Below are 19,722 nucleotides of genomic sequence, written 5' to 3'. Positions count from 1 at the left end.
ATGTGTTTATTAATTAGTTCATTCAAAAATATATATTTTATTTTTTACCAGGAGAATTTCACTCAACACCAAAAACTACCATCATCACCAGTATTGTTGGTTTTCTGAAACTACAGATGTACATAAAATCCTCTAGAGGGCGCCACATCTCTGCCTCCAGACTGGAATTAAAACAGGAAGTCTTAAAAAAATGAGCAGGAAACAGTTGAGAGAAAAACTGAGTGAGTAAACACCCTGAGGATGAACTCTGACACCTGCCTTCGTCTCCGACTGAAATCAAACTGAACAAGGAGAACAGAGAGAGAACTGAGCAACTAGACACTGGAACACAGACTGCTGCAGGAGGGACAACAAGCAGATCAAAGTCAAAGTTCAGAAAGTTTCTACAGGAGAGAAACTGACTTCCTGGTTTGACGTTCTGTCTGCTGTGGTTTCAGCTTCACTCTGAGACAAAATGGCTTCCAGATCAGACGATGATCTCTGCTGTCCGGTCTGTCTGGAGATATTTAAGGATCCGGTTCTTCTGTCATGCAGCCACAGCTTCTGTAAGGAGTGTCTGCAGAAATACTGGAGAGAGAAACCAGGAAGAGAGTGTCCAGTTTGTAAAAGGAGATCTTCTAAAGATAATCCACCTTACAATCTGGCTCTGAAGAATCTGTGTGAGACTTTCTTACAGCAGAGAGAGCAGAGAGCTTCAGAGGATCTCTGCAATCTGCACTCTGAGAAACTCAAACTCTTCTGTCTGGACCATCAGCAGCCCGTGTGTCACATCTGCAGAGATTCAGAAAAACACACCAATCACAGATTCAGACCCATTGATGAAGCTGCTCAGCTACACAAGAAGAAGCTTCAGGAAACTCTGGAGCCTTTAAAGAAGAAGCTGGAGCTCAGGAAGAAAGTTCAGGAGGAGTTTGATCAGACAGCAGAACACCTGAAGGTCCAGGCCCGACACACAGAGAGGCAGATTATGGAGCAGTTTAAGCAGCTTCATCAGTTTCTAGCAGAGGAAGAGGAGGCCAGGCTGACTGCACTGAGGGAGGAAGAGGAGCAGAAGAGAGGGATGATGAAGGAGAAGATGGAGGCTCTGAGCAGAGAGATAGCAGCTCTTTCAGACACAGTCAGGGCCACAGAGGAGGAGCTGAGAGCTGAAGACGTCTCATTCCTGCACAACTACAAGGCTGCAGTGGAAAGAGTCCAGCGCTGCCCCTGCTGGAGGATCCACAGCTGCCCTCAGGAGCTCTGATAGACCAGGCCAAACATCTGGGCAACCTGGCCTTCAACATCTGGAGCAACATGGAGACCATGGTGACCTACACTCCTCTGGTTCTGGACCCAAACACGGCTGGTAAAGACCTCCATCTGTCTGAAGATCTGACCAGTTTGACTGCAGGAGAGGAACAGCAGCTTCCTGATAATCCAGAGAGATTTGATTATTTCTGTTCTGTTCTGAGTTCTGATGGTTTTAACTCAGGGAACCACAGCTGGGATGTTGATGTTGGAGACACTGAAGCCTGGAGCCTTGGTGTGTTAGAAGAATCTGTTCAGAGGAAGGGAGACATAGAATCTGGATGTTTGGTTATTGGGTTCTATGAAGGTGAATATTCAGCACGTTCTCCACCAGATTCTCTCACTCGTCTCTCAGTCCAGAAGAATCTCCAGAGGATCAGAGTGAATCTGGACTGGGACAGAGGAAAGCTGTCCTTCTCTGATCTGGATACTAACACACACATACACACCTTCACACACACCTTCACTCACAAGATGTTTCCATATTTCTACACTGATAAAACCTTAAAGATGGAACCGATGAAGATCTCAGTGATCAAGCAGCAGCTCTGATGATCCAAATCAAAACTTATTGATCAGATTGAAACTGTGAGTTTTAAAGAGGAAACTGGAGATGATCTGATCATCTGGAGACTCTTCATCTCTGACTTTCCAACTATTGATTCCATGACAGCAGAAATTAATGTCAACATGTTTAATTAATGTGTCTATTTTTAGCTGCTGAGTGATAAAACTGAACTACTGAATGAATCTGAAATGACCTTTTCACTTCCTGCTAAGTGTTTATTAGTGTTGCTTTGACTATTCCCCTGATCAATGCTGTGTTTATACTTTCTATCATCACTTTTATGATCCAGTAAATACCAGAAAATCCTGTGATAATAATCCAAGTCCATGTTGTCCATGGTTAATCCCAGCAGATTTTAATCTGGTCTAGAGACTTTCTGTTCAGTTCAGTTCCAAACACTTTGGTTCATCAGAGCTTCATAATCCAGATTATCATCCAGTTTGTTACCATAAAGGTTTCAGAACAATGATAAACTCTACATGATGTTTGTGAAGCAGCAGAAACTGAATCTTGTTGCAGTGTTGGAGCTATTTCTCTGTTATTTTAGTTAAAGTTTAGAGTGTAGATTATTTAGTGTATTTTGTTTGTTTTTCTAGTTGATTTATAATTATAATGTTGATTTTGTTTTCTAAATAAGTTTTTTGGTTAATAATTCACTTAATTAGTTAATTGATTTCAGTTTGGGAAGTGGGTGTGTTTCACAGTATAAATATGTAGGGTTTAGATAAGTCTTGAGTTACGTTGGTGGTCATATGGTTTTTTTACCTGTCTGTCATCAGTCAGTTTTATCAATGAGAACAGGTGCAGGAGTTAGGGCAGGTTTATCTGTTGCATCAGTAATTTCTTCTATTAAGTCAGTTTCAGCTGGTGATGTTGATCGATTTGCTCTGAATCCATTGAAAAATTATTCCTGGTTCCTTTTTTTATTACTTTTTTATTTTTTACATTATTGTTGCACCTTTGTGTTTCAGACATCAAAGTGATTTAATTAGCTGCTACTTTTATCTTCTGCTTCATATCAAGCCTCCAGAAATCTGATTGTTGTTACCACACATCTCCACCAGGTGGAGCTGTTTCACATCTTATCAGGTCTCTGATGTTTAACTGTTATATTTTATGCTTATAAGTAATTCTGGTTTTTAAAATGTAACAGTGGTTACAGTTTTATGTTTAAAACAATTTTAATCAATTTCCTAATGCAAGTTTTTAAAAAGTGTTAATGTTTAAAAAAACATTTGTGGCTTTTAAAAAACTAACAAGGAATAGATTATCATAATTTGACTAAATTTATTACAGCAAAACTTAAGTGGAATTTATTTTGTTACACAAGATCCAGTTTTCAAAATATTTCCATGTAACATTTATTAAAGTGGAATTAAAGTTATGTTTTAATGTTTGACTCACAAAAGGCACAGGAGTTTGTATTTGTATTAAATTACTTTTTAAAAGTAATTAAAAGAGTCAATTTCACACATAAGTTTGAAATGTTTTAGATATATTTATTGTGAGAGTGGAAGAGTCAAAAATGTTTAAGTTTTGGAAATTTTGAGATTCAAAAGTCAAAATGTTGCAACTTGTAAACTAAGAAATATCATTTTGTTTTTGTAGAAAAATAGATTTTTGGTAGAAAGTAACTTGTTCTTTATACAATGTCCTTCACACACTATTGTATATAACTATTAATAATATGCGATACTTTTAAAATAATATTCAGGCAACACATTAAGCCAATGTGTGTTTTTGTCAACTTAAAAGCATTTTTGATGTTACAAGTAAAGGCTGATAGAATCAATGAACCTGATTCAGTCTGAGTCGCTCCGTCACACTGAGCCGATGGAGGCCGAAGAGACGCCGCGACATTCAGAGAGAAGAAAACGGAGAATTAACGGCTGAACGGATGTGAAGCTGCTTCAGACCCAGATGACCCGGAAACTACATCTGAATCCGGTTCCCTTCATCTCCTGGGAGGCAAATAACCACTTTGATTTCTTCCATTATTTTTACAGGGATTTTCTCAGGCTGTTAAAATAATATGAATAAAGCAGAAAGTAAAAAACGGGAAAAGTAAATCCTTTGAGGTGAGTCAGAAGAAGAGATGACGTTAATATCGGGACATTATCCCTGAAGATTGAGGCTTAGTCTCTGTCCCCAGTTTAAATTTTATCTCCAATATTTAATGTTGACATATTATTTAATACTATTGACTGTTTAATGTATCTGGGATGTTTAATGCAAAGGTTTCTGGAGACAATGTTTGACATCGGGCCAACGTTAACATCCCAGACACAATAATCAGTCATTATTAACATGTTTATTGCAGCATTAAATATCCTGGATAATGGATCTTCTAGATGGCAGAGAAGTGAGCGACATCATGAATTTCGAGCTCCTGGCCGGTCGAGTTATCCCTGACAAATAACTTATATTCTAAAAAACATTGTTTTTAGTATTTACATTTCATGTCAGGGAGTAACAAGAGAAAAACGAGGAATTCAGCCAGAAAAAGCCTAAAAACTTTGTTTTATTGAAGGAGGTCTCTGAAGATGTCAAGCTAGCAGCAGAGGAAGCTATGGGAGCTTTGGGAGCCGACATTCTTACAGAGCTGAAAGAAGTTCAGACGAACCACAAAACCAAACACTGACCAGTCAGGACTCATAACAAAGTCTGAGTTTAGAACAGAGATGGGGAAACGGCTGGACGACATTGTTGCAGACCTGAAAGACTTGATGAACAGAGTTGAGGAGGCCGAGCAGCGAATAACTGAGGTGGAGGAATTCATGCTGATTAAGCTGCTGCACTGCGGCTGTGCGTAAATGTTAAAGTTGCTATTTTTTCTCATAACACAGTAGAGAAACTATCATTTCAGTGGGAACAGTTCTTCCTTTTTTTGCCAGTGCATCAAAGTCTGCAGTGAGTTTTCGTTGTGGCAATTCTCAGAGTAGATCTGAGGTGTTGGTCAGTAAACCGGGATCTGTGACGGGTTTTGTTGATGTTCATGACGCTGAACGTCTAATCACGCGTAGGTCGAGCCAAACAAACCCAGCATCTTCTGCGCCATCCTCCTGAGGTTTGGAAATGTGGCTTTGTTAAGTGAAGCGTAAAAGTTGTTCAGTTTAAGAGATCTGAACTTCTCTTTTGAGACGGAGTCAGACTGGAGATCGATCAGCTCCAATTGCACCTCATGCGGTGCTGTTTTGGGTCTTGTGACAGGAGACAGGACACCAGCTGAAGTGACTTTTCAATTTTTCAAACTCAGTGAACCGACGGCAGAATTCTCTGTGCATGTCGTCCAGTGATTTGCAGTATTTCCTCACGTTTCGTGTGGCCTTCTGCATGGCCAGTGTGGATAAATGAGGGAAACATTTGTTTGACATAAGGAGAATAAAATCGGCTTGGATTTGAAGGCTCTCACATTTGTGTACATGTCGTGCACAAACTGATCTTTCCCTGCAGTTTAACGTTCAGCCAGTCCTCATCGCTCAGCTCAGGGAATTTGTCGGATTTCCCCATTTGCTCCAAAAACGAACGAATCTCCTCTTTGAGCTCCAACACTCGTTGGCACAACTTAACCAGCGGACATGAGAGTGGTAAAGTAAGTCCTGGTGATCCGCATCGGTTTCCTCTAGGAACGTAATGAACTGACGGTGATTAAGTCCCTTTGCTCGTATGAAGTTAAGATTTTCAACTGGATCCACAACATGATGAAGCTGCAATACAGACTTACACAGAGATTCTTGATGCAGTGAAGAAAAATAACATCCTGGTCAGGGTTTTCATCTTTCACTTTATCTTGAACTCTCTTCAGCAACCCGATCCAGTTAAATTTGGCGATCCATCCGTGGTGACACTGGCAAGTTTACTCCAAGGCAGATTCGTTCTCTGGATGACAGCAGACACCTGTTCATATAAGTCTCTCCTCGCGTTTTCCCCTTCAGTGATTCCATGCTTAAAAGCTCCTCAGTTATCTCAAAACTGTCATTTATCCCTCTGATAAACATTAGGAGCTGAGCAGTGTCTTTCATGTCGTTGCTTTCATCCAGTGCTAGTCAATATAAATTAAAGGACTCGCCTTTTTGTTTAACTCGCTGACTAAATCTTCATCAATCAGTTTCACACGCCGAGTCACTGTCCTGCGTGACAAGCTGAATTTTCAAACTTGCCTTGCTTTCTGGACACAAGAGATCTGCTGTCTCTACCATGCAGTCTTTCAAAAATTCGCCTTCGAGAAAGGCTTGCTATAGCTTTTGCTAACTTCAATGCCAGCAGAAAACTGGCCTTGGTACTTGACTCTTGAATTGCAGATTGTTGCTGAGTCTGTAAGTTAGCTGCCAACCTCTGAGCAGTCACTGCCGTTCTGTTGTTGACAGCTTGCTAGCGTAGTTAGCATGCTTTGTGGCGAAGTGACGGCTGATATTGTACTTTTTGAAAACTGCAAACGTTTTTTGGCATATCAGACATAAAGCCGTTGATCGGACATCAGTAAAACAATATTTTGTTGTCCACCACTTTTTAAACACTCGGCAATCAGCGTCCACTTTTCCTTTCTCTGGTCCGCTCATTTTTACCGAAGGGGGAAAAATGGCAGCTGGAAAAATGCACTCCAACAAAGATCAATGTGTCTAGACTAGTGCGCCATCTATCGGGAACCGAGGGTACTGCAGGGGAAAGGGAAATGAATAGGTTTTTACACATCCACGGGTTTTCATTATAACTTGGACAAGCTCGGCTGGCTGGATAAAAAATTTGGCCAGGGACCGAAGTTTACCCATTTTCTGGACTCATCTGGCAAAATTACAAAGTCTCAGACAGAAACAATAAACATCAAAAGTCTGATTAAAGAACTAGTGATGGTGGATGTATGGAGGAACTTACAGCCCAAGATAAAAATACTCCATTTCTCTTATTCTCATCAGATCAGGATTAGATTATTCTTCATTAAAATGTTGATAACAGAATAATACATGGTGACATGGGGTGAGATATCGGATCATGCAGGGAGTTTATGACACTTCATCTGATAATGATGGCAAAGAAACCCTGTGGAGGTTTAATAATAGTTTATTAAATGACACTAAATTTGGCAGCTTGGTAGAAAGAGAGTTTAAAGACGACATGGACCACAACAACACAGAGGATATTTCTCCCTGTATTTTATGGGACGCAGCAAAAACTGTTCTGAGAGGAAAGTTAATTATGTGGTCCTCCTATAAGAAAAAAGAAAAACATTTAAAAGATGTTAAAATCTTTAGAAATACAGCACATGGGAAATAACACTGACCCTGTTACAGAAAGGAGAAACAAGACGAGCTCTGACCCAGGGGTCACCAACTTGGTGCAGTTCTAAAAATAGCACAACTCACTACTGAGCTGCCCTCAGTCTAAAAATTCATTTTATTCAGTTATTATTTTTATTTTATTTGTGTTTATATATACACATTAAAATGTCTATCTATAAAAATATGTTAATTATATGTATATATATATTATTATTATTTAAGCTTTGGTGACCTCTGACCTCATCTAGTTCAAAGTGCAGTATTGCGCGAGCCAATCAGCGGTCGTGAAAAGTATGCTAGGAGTTCCGCGAAGGTAATCGGTGAATGCAGTTTCCTTCCCCCCAAAAATGGCAGAAAAAAGAAGGAAAACTTCTCATTTTAAAAACGAATGGGAGGAGGAGTTCTTTTTTACAACTGTGTGTGAAGGGAACCTGTGTGTGTCTTATTTGCGGGGCGACTGTGGCGAAGCGGCACAATGTGGAGACACTTCACTACATGTCATAAAAGCTACAATGCTAACTACCCACCGGAAGCGCATTGCGGACAGAAAAACCCCGGGAGCTCAAGGCAGCTTTGGGAGGCAACAGTCGTTGTTTTTTTCAAAAGACCAACAAAAAAGTCCCAAAAAACAACGGAAGCCTCGTTTAGAGCTACGCATTTTCTGATAAAGAAGAAGAAGGCATTTTCAGACGGAGAAGTTGTCAAAGAAGCAGTGATTATTATTGCTAACACTGTTCTCAAGGTTGAGAAAAATGGAGCCGATCTGATCTCCACTCTCTCTGACGTACAACTGGGGCCTCTACGATGCTAGACGAGTGTCAGTTATGTCTGGTAACTTGGCTGATCAGCTGGATCAGGATCTGGCGAGGTGCAGGTGGTTTAGCATCCAGTGCGACGAGTCCGTGGACAGCAGCAGTACAGCGCAGCTATTGATTTTCGTCCGGATGGTCTTTGGAGATTTTTCCACCAGAGAGGAACTCCTGACGTTACTCCCCTTAAAGACAACCACAAGGGGAGCTGACATTGTTAAAACGGTGACGGAGTTTTTCATACACAGAAAGGTGCCGATGGAAAAGCTGGTAGCGTTGACTACAGACGGGGGAACTGCTATGATCGGCCGACATACAGGTTTCATCGCTCACTGTCAAGGTGACCCAGACTTTCCCACATTTCTGCATCATCACTGTCATTCACCAGCAGCCATTATGTGCAAAAGTGATCGGCTTTGAGCGTGTGATGAGTCCCATTGTAAAAATGATAAATAGCATCCGATCCAAAGCAAAACAGCACCGAATTTTCAAGTTGCTATTGGAGGAGATGTCAGCTGAATATGGTGACTTGCTGCTACACACCGACATCAGATGGCTCAGCAGGGGGCGAGTTTTAATTGGTTTTTTGTCACTTTTGGATGAAATCAAAGAGTTCATGCAGTCCCGAGGTGAAGATGTCTCACTGCTGGAGGACACAGCGTGGAGACTTGACCTGGCATTTTTGACGGACATTACTGGGAAACTGAATCACTTGAACTACGAGCTGCAAGGCAAAGACAAGACTGTCATTGATATGATAAGTGCTTTAAATTCATTTAAAGGCAACATTTTCACATGTCATTTACAGAGAAAAAAGGTGGTGCACTTTCCCTCTGTGCAGTCTGTGCTGAAAGACAACACTTCTGCATCTAAGACATTTGAAATAGTTGCAGAAAAGTTCTGTGAAGTCATAAACAGACTTGGGCAGGAGTTTGAGAATAGGTTTTATGGCTTGATCAGCTTGAGACGTGTGTGTCATTTATTTCCAATCCTTTCATGAATGTGAACACAACTTGCTTTGCTGAGCAACTTAGTGCAATGTTCAGCTTGGATGCTGGACAGGTGGAGATTGAAATCATAACATTGCAAAATGAGCTCCTCCTCAAAGCCCACAGGTCTGCACCAAACTTTTGGTGCCTTGTTGACACAGAGAAGTACGCGGTGTTCGCACAGCAGCTTTGAAGGCTGCCAGCCGGTTTGGTTCAACCTTTCTCTGTGAATCAGCATTTTCTGATATGAACTTCATGAAGAACCAACACAGAACATGCCTCACTGATGCACATCTGGAAGACTCACAGCTGCAGAGTCAAGTTACCCACCAGAATACAGTGCACTGGTGAACAGCATGCAATGTCAGCCTTCTCACTAACAAGGACCAGATGTCAGTGGCCACAGTCAGTTGCAGAGCCATGGCAAATATAAATAAAAATATTGAACAATTTTGTTCAATTTAAACATGTGTTCATGATATGTCAGTTAATGTCTATAATTCTGTTAAAAATGCAGCAGATTCAGTAATTGGTCCAAATGTGACGAGATTTATTTAAAAGTATGTGATGTTTCTAAATATTTGGTTGTCCTTTAACATGACGTGATTTATAACTTTCTGAAACAGTGCAGCAGGTGCATGGTTTGTTAAAAGGATTTGTTTTTGGCTTATGAAAATGGGACATTTTTCTATAAAACATAGTGAAGTGTTAGAATGACCCTTAGCGGCAGGCTTTAAAATAGGAGTCTTGAGGCAGAGAGATGCAGTGCAGACCAACCAGGTGTTTAATCACCAACATTGAAACAACAATCCTGCATACAAAGGGGAAAATGCATTCCCACAGCAGCCACACCCACATGTGGGCAACCTGTCAGCTTTTATAGTCCCTGGCTGCACCAATTCACAGCCCCCAAAAAGCAGGATAAAACAAAATACATATACACAAACAAGACAATACATCTTCACATAATATTAAACACTTCATTTCATAGCAATCATTTCATTTCTAAAAATACTCTCATAAATATCAATCCAATTAATAAATTCTAAAAGTCACAGTGCTTTGCTCCCCCTCTATATTTGGTCTCTCCCAGAATCCTTATAAGGAAAGAACTGAGGTAAGCCAATCTAAGTAAACAATTCAATACATTTAAAATGTTTTCACACACATAATGAAGACCTTCATTACATTTCCTCCCCACTCTCCATAAGCTCACAGTAGCTCAATTTGCTGCTCTAATGCATGCTAACACTTGTTTTAAATGGGACATGTGGTCTTTCCAGTATGACTGAACACAACCACATCATCCAAGTAAGCTGCTGAAAAACTAGACATCCCTCAAAACATGATCCATAAGTCTTTGAAAGGTGGCAGGCGCTCCCTGCAGGCCAAATGGCATCACTTTAAAATGATACATACCAAATGGTGTTCTGAATGCAGTCAGCTTGCGGGCTTCTGGTGCCAGTGCCACCTGCCAGTATCCTTTACTTAAGTCCAGAGTAGTAATGTATCTGGCTCCTGCAACTCATGTCTACAAGCAGAGAGGAAATGTAACAACATATCTTCAGGTTAAATGGGAAAAAGAAGCCAAAATATGGATAACGGATGATGTTTTGGTTAAATATATGCAATTCTGTGATTCACACCTCAAGTTCCAGCCTGGAAGGAATTTTCCTGGAAATTCATGATGAGTTTTTGTTGCACCTGATATTAAAAGCAAACATTGTAACGACGCTGAAAAGGCAAAATGCTGGAGGAACTGTGGGAATGTGTCTGCAGGACATTTTCATGTTCCTGGGAATGTATTAAGATCGCCCCCTACTGGTCAGAAGTCATGAAAGAAAATCCATATTAAAATGGGCTTAAATTGACGCTGTGGGTTTCCTGTGGGTTTTCCTGGTAATTTACCCAGAACTGAAGACGTCTGATAGAAATCACCTGTTGATGCTATTAGCAGCTGCAAAGAAAGCTGTAAACTCGCAGGTGGCTTGATGTGGAACCACCATCATGTCGGACTGGAAGGACATAATTGAGGAATTCACAGAATGGAGAGACTGACCTTTTCATTAAGACTTGCCACTTATAAATACAACAGATGCTGGAAGAAATGGATCATTCATCGGAGCCTGACACCAACTGTATAGTTAAAGTAATGACCTTTTCTTTTTTGTTTGTATCAACTGCTTCTCGTCACATTAGTGGCTCTGTAACTTTAGTTAGAGGGAGTCAAACTGTTCACTGTGTGTCTGTGTCTTGGAAAACTATTAAAACGATAAAAATATCCTGGATAATGACGCCTCAATGTACTTCTGAGTTTAACATGAATACATTAGATTGATGAATTATTTTAAGGAATCCAAGATTTGAATCACAGCTGTTGAATCTGAATACAGCATCAATTACTTCAGTATTGATCAGCAAGAAATGATATTGATCATGAATATCCTGAAGTACAGTGAGGTTTTTATTATTGATGAAGAACTAAAAGCTTTACTGTGAATGTGTTTATTAATTCTGCAAACTGGTGGCTTTTGATGCGATCCAGACTGATGTGCTTCTTAGAAAGGAAGGAGCCATTACTGTAGATGTCGATATTCTACCTGAACATCATGATGATTATTTTTGGATTTGGCTTTAGCATCTTGAAGTAAAAATTATCTACTCCAATTTCCCAGAAACATTATTTTGTCTCAATATATTAACAGAAAAATAAAATCTAGACAGAGTTTATCTACATACAGCAGTTAGCAAACACCTGGTGGAGCTTGTATCCGCTGAGCTCATTATAGGAGCTAATTCTCATTTCAACGCTGGTAAAAATGTTGCTAAAGGGTTAATAGAGGAGCCATGTTGGGGTGATTTCCTGAAGGTGGAGTTGGAAAGAGCATCAGGTTCTTAAAGAGACAAAGGCACAATTTAAAGAACAAAATTACAGAAGCAATTTTTATTCATATCTAATATAAAAAGCTTTTTCAAAAGTAGTGATATAATTATTGATTGTGCTATAAAATGGCACCAAGAGAAAATCTCATAACACAAATGTTATTGATCAATCTATGGCAACAAACAGAAATCACCTGAACCAAAATATTAGAAGCCACTAAATCAGTATGAAATAAGTGAATTAACATTGAACTCTTTTTCTCAGATGTTCAACTAGCAACCAGTCAGTCGGCTTTAATAGAGAGTAATGTCTGTGTCGCTGTTTGCCAGCTTGGTGGAGGAGAATCATCAGGTATCAATAGAGGATATTTCTTCTACTGTTTATTTATTTTATTTATTATTATTATTATCTGATATATTTTATTTTGGTTTTCATTCACAGTATTTGGATTTAAAGTTTCAGTTTGAAAAAGAAATTTCACAGAATTGATCAAATTTGAGTCAAAACATTTCTGATTTTTTTTTTTTTTGCCAGGAGAATTTTACTCAACACCAAAAACTACCATCATCACCAGTATTGTTGTTTTTGTGAAACTGCAGATGTACAGAAAATCCTCCAGAGGGCGCCACATCTCTGCCTCCAGACTGGAATTCCAACAGGAAGTCTTGGAAAAAATGAGCAGGAAACAGTTGAGATAAAAACTGATTGAGTAAACACCCTGAGGATGAACTCTGACACCTGCCTTCGTCTCCGACTGAAATCAAACTGAACAAGGAGAACAGAGAGAGAACTGAGCAACTAGACACTGGAACACAGACTGCTGCAGGAGGAACAACAAGCAGATCAAAGTTGAAGTAAGTTCAGAAAGTTTCTACAGGAGAGAAACTGACTTCCTGGTTTGACGTTCTGTCTGCTGTGGTTTCAACTTCACTCTGAGACAAAATGGCTTCCAGATCAGACGATGATCTCTGCTGTCCGGTCTGTCAGGAGATATTTAAGGATCCGGTTCTTCTGTCATGCAGCCACAGCTTCTGTAAGGAGTGTCTGCAAAAGTGGTGGAAAGAGAAACCTGTAAGAGAGTGTCCAGTTTGTAAGACGATATCAGTCATCAAAGATCCACCACGTAATCTGGCTCTGAAGAATCTGTGTGAGACTTTCTTACAGCAGAGAGAGCAGAGAGCTTCAGAGGATCTCTGCAGTCTGCACTCTGAGAAACTCAAACTCTTCTGTCTGGACCATCAGCAGCCAGTGTGTCTCATCTGCAGAGATTCAGAAAAACACACCAATCACAGATTCAGACCCATTGATGAAGCTGCTCAGCAACACAAGAAGAAGCTTCAGGAAACTCTGGAGCCTTTAAAGAAGAAGCTGGAGCTCAGGAAGAAAGTTCAGGAGGAGTTGATCAGACAGCAGAACACCTGAAGGTCCAGGCCCAACACACAGAGAGGCAGATTAGGGAGCAGTTTAAGCAGCTTCATCAGTTTCTAGCAGAGGAAGAGGAGGCCAGGCTGGCTGCACTGAGGGAGGAAGAGGAGCAGAAGAGAGGGATGATGAAGGAGAAGATGGAGGCTCTGAGCAGAGAGATAGCAGCTCTTTCAGACACAGTCAGAGCCACAGAGGAGGAGCTGAGAGCTGAAGACGTCTCATTCCTGCACAACTACAAGGCTGCAGTGGAAAGAGTCCAGCGCTGCCCCCTGCTGGAGGATCCACAGCTGCCCCCAGGAGCTCTGATAGAGCAGGCCACACATCTGGGCAACCTAGCCTTCAACATCTGGAGCAACATGGAGACCATGGTGACCTACACTCCTCTGGTTCTGGACCCAAACACGGCTAGTAAAGAACTCCATCTGACTAAAGATCTGACCAGTTCGACTAGAGGAGAGGATCAGCAGCTTCCTGATAATCCAGAGAGATTTGATTACGCTGTTCTGAGTTCTGATGGTTTTAACTCAGGGAACCACAGCTGGGATGTTGATGTTGGAAACAGTAAAGGCTGGAGCCTTGGTGTGATAGAAGAATCTGTCCAGAGGAAGGGAATCATAGAGTCTGGATTGTTGGTTATATGGTTCTATCAAGGTAAATACTCAGCATATTCTCCACCAGCTCCTCCCACTCGTCTCTCAGTCCAGAAGAATCTCCAGAGGATCAGAGTGAATCTGGACTGGGACAGAGGAAAGCTGTCCTTCTCTGATCTGGATACTAACACACACATACACACCTTCACACACACCTTCACTCACAAGATGTTTCCATACTTCAACCATTAGTAAAACCTTAAAGATGGAACCGATGAAGATCTCAGTGATCAAGCAGCAGCTCTGATGATCCAAATCAAACTTATTGATCAGATTGAAACTGTGTTTTAAAGAGGAAACTGGAGATGATCTGATCATCTGGAGACTCTTCATCTCTGACTTTCCAACTATTGATCCCATGACAGCAGAAATTAATGTCAACATGTTTAATTAATGCGTCTATTTTAGCTACTGAGTGATAAAACTGAACTACTGAATGAATCTGAAATGACCTTTTCACTTCCTGCTAAGTGTTTATTAGTGTTGCTTTGACTATTCCCCTGATCAATGCTGTGTTTATACTTTCTATCATCACTTTTATGATACAGTAAATACCAGAAAATCTTGTGATAATAATCTGAGTCCATGTTGTCCATGGTTAATCCCAGCAGATTTTAATCTGCTCTAGAGACTTTCTGTTCAGTTCAGTTCCAAACACTTTGGTTCATCAGAGCTTCATAATCCAGATTATCATCCAGTTTGTTAGCATAAAGGTTTCAGAACAATGATAAACTCTACATGATGTTTGTGAAGCAGCAGAAACTGAATCTTGTTGCAGTGTTGGAGATATTTCTCTGTTATTTTTAGTTAAAGTTTAGAATGTAGATTATTTAGTGTATTTTGTTTCTTTTCTAGTTGATTTATAATTATAATGTTGATTTTGTTTTCTAAATAAGTTTTTTGGTTAATAATTCACTAATTAGTTAATTGATTTCAGTTTGGAAGTGGGTGTGTCTCACAGTATAAATATGTAGGGTTTAGATAAGTCTTGAGTCACGTTGGTGGTCATATGGTTTTTTAACTGTCTGTCATCAGTCAGTTTTATCAATGAGAACAGGGGCAGGAGTTAGGGCAGGTTTATCTGTTGCTTCAGTAATTTCTTCTATTAATTCAGTTTCAGTTGGTGATTGATCGATTTGCTCTGAATCCATTGAAAAATTTCTGGTTCCTTTGTTTTCTTGTTTTTTCAAGCAGCAGAAAACTGAATCTTGTTGCAGGAGGGCAGCGTTAATCTTTCATTTCTGATTCTTTAGTCTGACTTTAGTTTTTTGTTTGGAAACAAAACAGAGGAAGAAGTTTTGTACTTTTCATCTCTGTATAATTTGTTTTCCATCTTTAGGGAGATGATGTATGAAATGACTGCAGAACTGTAATAAATGTTATTTCCATTCATTTCTTCTCTGAGGTTTTATTGTGGTTTATATTTACAGAACTTCCTGTCATTTTTTAGAGTCTCAGTTTGGATCCACAGTTTGAAACTCAGAATGTGATGGAATCCATCAAATGAGCATCAAATCATTTCTTATTCATTCACTGTTGTGTCAAATAGCAGAACCTCCTCCAAACTCCAGTTTGGTTCTTCTGGTCCCAGTTCTGACCCTTGAGGTTCCCCACATACAATCTGCAGACAATCAGATTCAATTTCTCCCATTTACACAAGTAGTTTTCTGCTCTTTAAATAACTCCTCATCCAGTTCAAAACTACTCCATAACATTCTGATATTTTAATTAAGAAATCTTGATTTATTGTCAAAATCTTTCTGTAGATCTATGAAACCCCTACAGATAATTTCTTACTATCTGTTGCTTCAGTAATTTCTTCTATTAAGTCAGTTTCAGCTGGTGATGTTGATCGATTTGCTCTGAATCCGTTGAAAAGTTATTCCTGGTTTGTTTTTATGTTTTTTATTTTTTGCATTTTTTTTGCACCTTTGTGTTTCAGACATCAGTGATTTAATTAGCTGCTACTTTTATCTTCTGCTTCATATCAAGCCTCCAGAAATCTGATTGTTGTTACCACACATCTCCACCAGGTGGAGCTGTTTCACATCTTATCAGGTCTCTGATGTTTAAGTTATGTTATATTTATGCTTTTAAGTAGTTATGGTCTTTAAAAAACTATCAGTGGTTACAGTTCATGTATAAAACAATTTTAAGCATTTTCTTAATGCAAGGTTTTAAATAGTGTTAAAAATGTTTTAAAAAACTATAGCCAGGATTAAATTACCATAAATTGACTAAATTTATGATAGCAAAACTTAAGTGGAATTGATTTTCAACTGTGGACGACATGGACATCGACTGAGGGACGATCTGGACGACCCAAAGATCCAAGACCAGAACCAGTTGGACTGACAGGGAGCAGGAGGAGAGAGACAGGGAAGATTTCACTGCAACGACGTCGACAGCAGGAGGAAGAGAAGAGACGTTCAAGATAAGTGACGCATGGACATCGACTGAGGGACGATCTGGACGACCCAAAGATCCAAGACCAGAACCAGTTGGACTGACAGGGAGCCGGAGGAGAGAGACGGGGAGGATTTCACTGCAACGACGTCGACAGCAGGAGGAAGAGAAGAGACATTCAAGATAAGTGACGCACACACACACACACACACACACACACACACACACACACACACAGACACTGCCACTGCATGAAGACTGCTGGCTTTTTAGACCCTTTCATATTTATAAATTCTTTAGCGAGAAAAAAATGGAATTTCTGGAAGTTTATTCAAGATTTTGTGTGCATTGAAGCTAAAATCTGCATTAAAATGTTTGGTTCTGGCTCTGGGGATACAGAACAGACCAGAATCAACAAAATGTTAGCAGTGGAGTGCAAAAGTAGTTTGGTAAAAAAAAATGTCTCTCTTATGGTTTATATATCTTTTAATCCATGCACATATTCCACACATTTATTTTTCATATTTCAAATTAGCAATATTTGGTCAAAATATAAATTTCTGTATATTATGTGCCACATAAATTCCAAGGTTGGTCAGAAGTTTGGGTTTAGGATTCCAACTAACTTTTATAAAATATTCAGGCTTATAGCACAAAGTAATCATACTGCCAAATCATCCCCAGTGTAATGAGCAAACACATGAATTAGAAGGACATTGTAATATATTAGCAGGACATTCCAGCAGACAACCAATCAGAATCAGACCTTGCGTGAATATTCATGAGGTCTTGCTATTACACAAACCTGCCAAAGGGGGCACTGTGGTGATACACAGTTTATACACAAATCAGGTTTATGTGAATTAAACGTTTATCTTGCTTTTTTATCTTTGCTTTAATGGACCAATAGAAACATTTCTACGTTTTTAGATTTTAGTCAAAATTAGCAGGACACGGCTAATGTCCTGTTAATTCAAAATGTCCTTCTAGTGTGGTGTGTATTCTGACGAAATGTCCTTCTAAACCTTATTTACCAACACACGGACACACACACTGGCACTGCAACGACGACTGCTTACTACTGACCCTGTTCACATTTAGAAATTCTTTAATGAGAAATGAATGACTTCAATAGACTTTTGTGGTCCTGTTATCTCTGTCCTGTACAGCAGGACTGACACTAATGATCCTTTAGGGGTCCGTGAGCCACAGATTGAGAAACTGTCAAGGGAAGCTGTAATTAAATAAAATTTTGTTGGGTTTTTTATCGACTACATAACAAAGGAAGAAGATTCACCTTATAAAACTCAAACTCACCTGAAGGTTTGTGGCACCTAAATATAAACTCTACACTCTGAAGCTCTGAGCCACTCCTTACACACATTAAAAAAAAATGAAATTATAAAAGAGATTCAAAACTAGTTCTCTGAAAGCAGGACTCCAGGAGACGTTGAAGTGAAACCATGACGTTTTTTATTGCAAACGAAAGAACAGAAGACAAAATCTACCACCACTTATCTCCATGAAAAGTTAGTTGCTTTTCCTAGTAACAAACTTATAACATGTGTCCTTTTTAAACTGTAAGGCATGACAGTAAACAGCTGATCTTAAACAGAAAAGTAGGTATGCGTTTTAAAGGCACATCTGCCCTCTTTTGAATAATAACAAGCTACCCCACGGATCAGCAGGACTAGGACGAGAACGCTGCCCACTGCCCCGCCGTTTATGGTGCCCAGCTTGCTCTCATGGACCGGGGCCTCACTGGCCTCAATGGCCTCCGTCCATGACACGCTGTTCACCTGGGTGGGGGAGGTGAACAGGGCTCGTCGGCGGTTCACGTCCATTCCAGTTCCGGACGAATAGCGAATGGGGAGGCGGTAGTGGGAGGGGGATCTGCAGGTGAAACAGAGACAAAAAACAGCAAATGGAGAGAGAAGAGAGTCATAAAAACTGGAGAGAGCAGAGGAAGGCTGCGCTTTGTCTCCTGTAGCCACTGACAAAGCAAATGTGGTTGCTATATGAATTTATAACACTGGAGAGTCGGCGCTTCCTCTGAAGATCTGAAACTTAAGGCAGAGTTGTACAGCAAATGTACACACAACCTTTACGTTTATCGGATTTGGTCACATTACACTGACATGCTACAGTGACGTAGTGAGTCCCTGGTGATGTGAAGTTGTGAAGTGGCATAAAAATGATCAGCTGAAGAGGTCCTTCTCTCAGCTGCAGATTCTTAAGAACAACTGGCATCTTTCTTAGGAGAATTTGAATGTTAGGGAGCAGTTCACCTGGTTACTACTTACACCTGCTGAATTAAAAAGACACAAAAGAAGGTTCTGGTGTTACTGTCACAGCAGAAACTAAACAGGAAAATTATCTGTCATGGTCTGTTAATGCAGAGGGAAAACAGATGTCAAGGAGAGGAACAACATGCAACAAAAGTTACTTTGCCAAGAAGCAGGCTTCCTATTTACTAATGAACTCAACATCGCACAATGACTTGCATGTAGGGCCCTAAGAATGATGTTTTATTATTTTCCTACCTCAGTTTTATTTTGTTCCCAAATGCAACTTTTCCCATTTGACTCATATTTATTATCCCAAAAAGTACGTTGTTATGGTGTGAATGAAAAAACCAAGACCTCAATTTGATTGCATCTTTGGTGAACTGATTGGTTTGATTCACACCTTCCTAAACTGACCCAACTTTGTAGGGAGATGAAAAAGATTTTGACTAAAGCAGACTAAACATGGCTGGCGTGGATCTTGTTTGCACTGATACACTCTTTTCACTTCTTATATAGAAGTGAAAAGATATCTGAGATCAGATATGTATTGGCCGATACGATTCAATCCAGGAAAACAGTGTTGAATCGACTGTAAACATTTTTTTAATAAAAACAGACATAAATGTATTGAATTATATTTTTTGATAAGTCTGGGCCAGTACAAACGTAGACCATCATGTAAAAACAACCCAAATTTTATTTAGTTTTTTCATCAGAGGAATTGGCATACCACTGAGGTACAGTCAACAAGTGTCACAGGATTTATTACTAGAGATCCATCTTGTCGAGTAAACACAAAAGTTCAGACCTTTATAAAGAAAAATAACCAGAAAAAAAAGGATTTTGAAATTGGCTGGACTGAGCCAGCATAACACGGTATGAAATGTTAATCAGTGCGGTTCTGGTCAGTTCAGCTGTGCCAATTCAAAGTAACTTCTGCCCGCTACCAAGAAAAGTAGCTCGAGAGAAAACAAGCAGAGAAAACGTTAACTCACCGACGGCTCCGCACAGGACGAAAAAGGACGTCAAAAGTGGCATTTCGTCATGTACTGTCCTGAGGTTCGGGGGTCTTGCCTCCATGATTTCTCCGTGTGTCTGTCCTAATCCTATTCAGGGATGCTGAATAGGACCCAGCCGCCA

The 19,722-nt window shown here is 39.9% G+C and overlaps 2 pseudogenes; both read left to right on the top strand.

The window, feature by feature from the left end:
- Window positions 1–217: 217 nt before the first annotated feature.
- LOC129357333 (nuclear factor 7, brain-like) lies at window positions 218–2,999 on the top strand (annotated as a pseudogene).
- Window positions 3,000–11,065: 8,066 nt separating this feature from the next.
- On the top strand, window positions 11,066–14,288 carry LOC129357335 (nuclear factor 7, ovary-like; annotated as a pseudogene).
- The last annotated feature ends 5,434 nt before the right edge of the window (window positions 14,289–19,722 follow it).

This window comes from Poeciliopsis prolifica, unplaced genomic scaffold, assembly GCF_027474105.1.
Source record: "Poeciliopsis prolifica strain line A6 unplaced genomic scaffold, Auburn_PproV2 SCAFFOLD237, whole genome shotgun sequence".
Classification (NCBI taxonomy): Eukaryota; Metazoa; Chordata; class Actinopteri; order Cyprinodontiformes; family Poeciliidae; genus Poeciliopsis; species Poeciliopsis prolifica.
The sequence above is the reverse complement of the archived record's forward strand: the minus strand, read 5'-3'. Positions and strand labels throughout refer to the sequence as shown.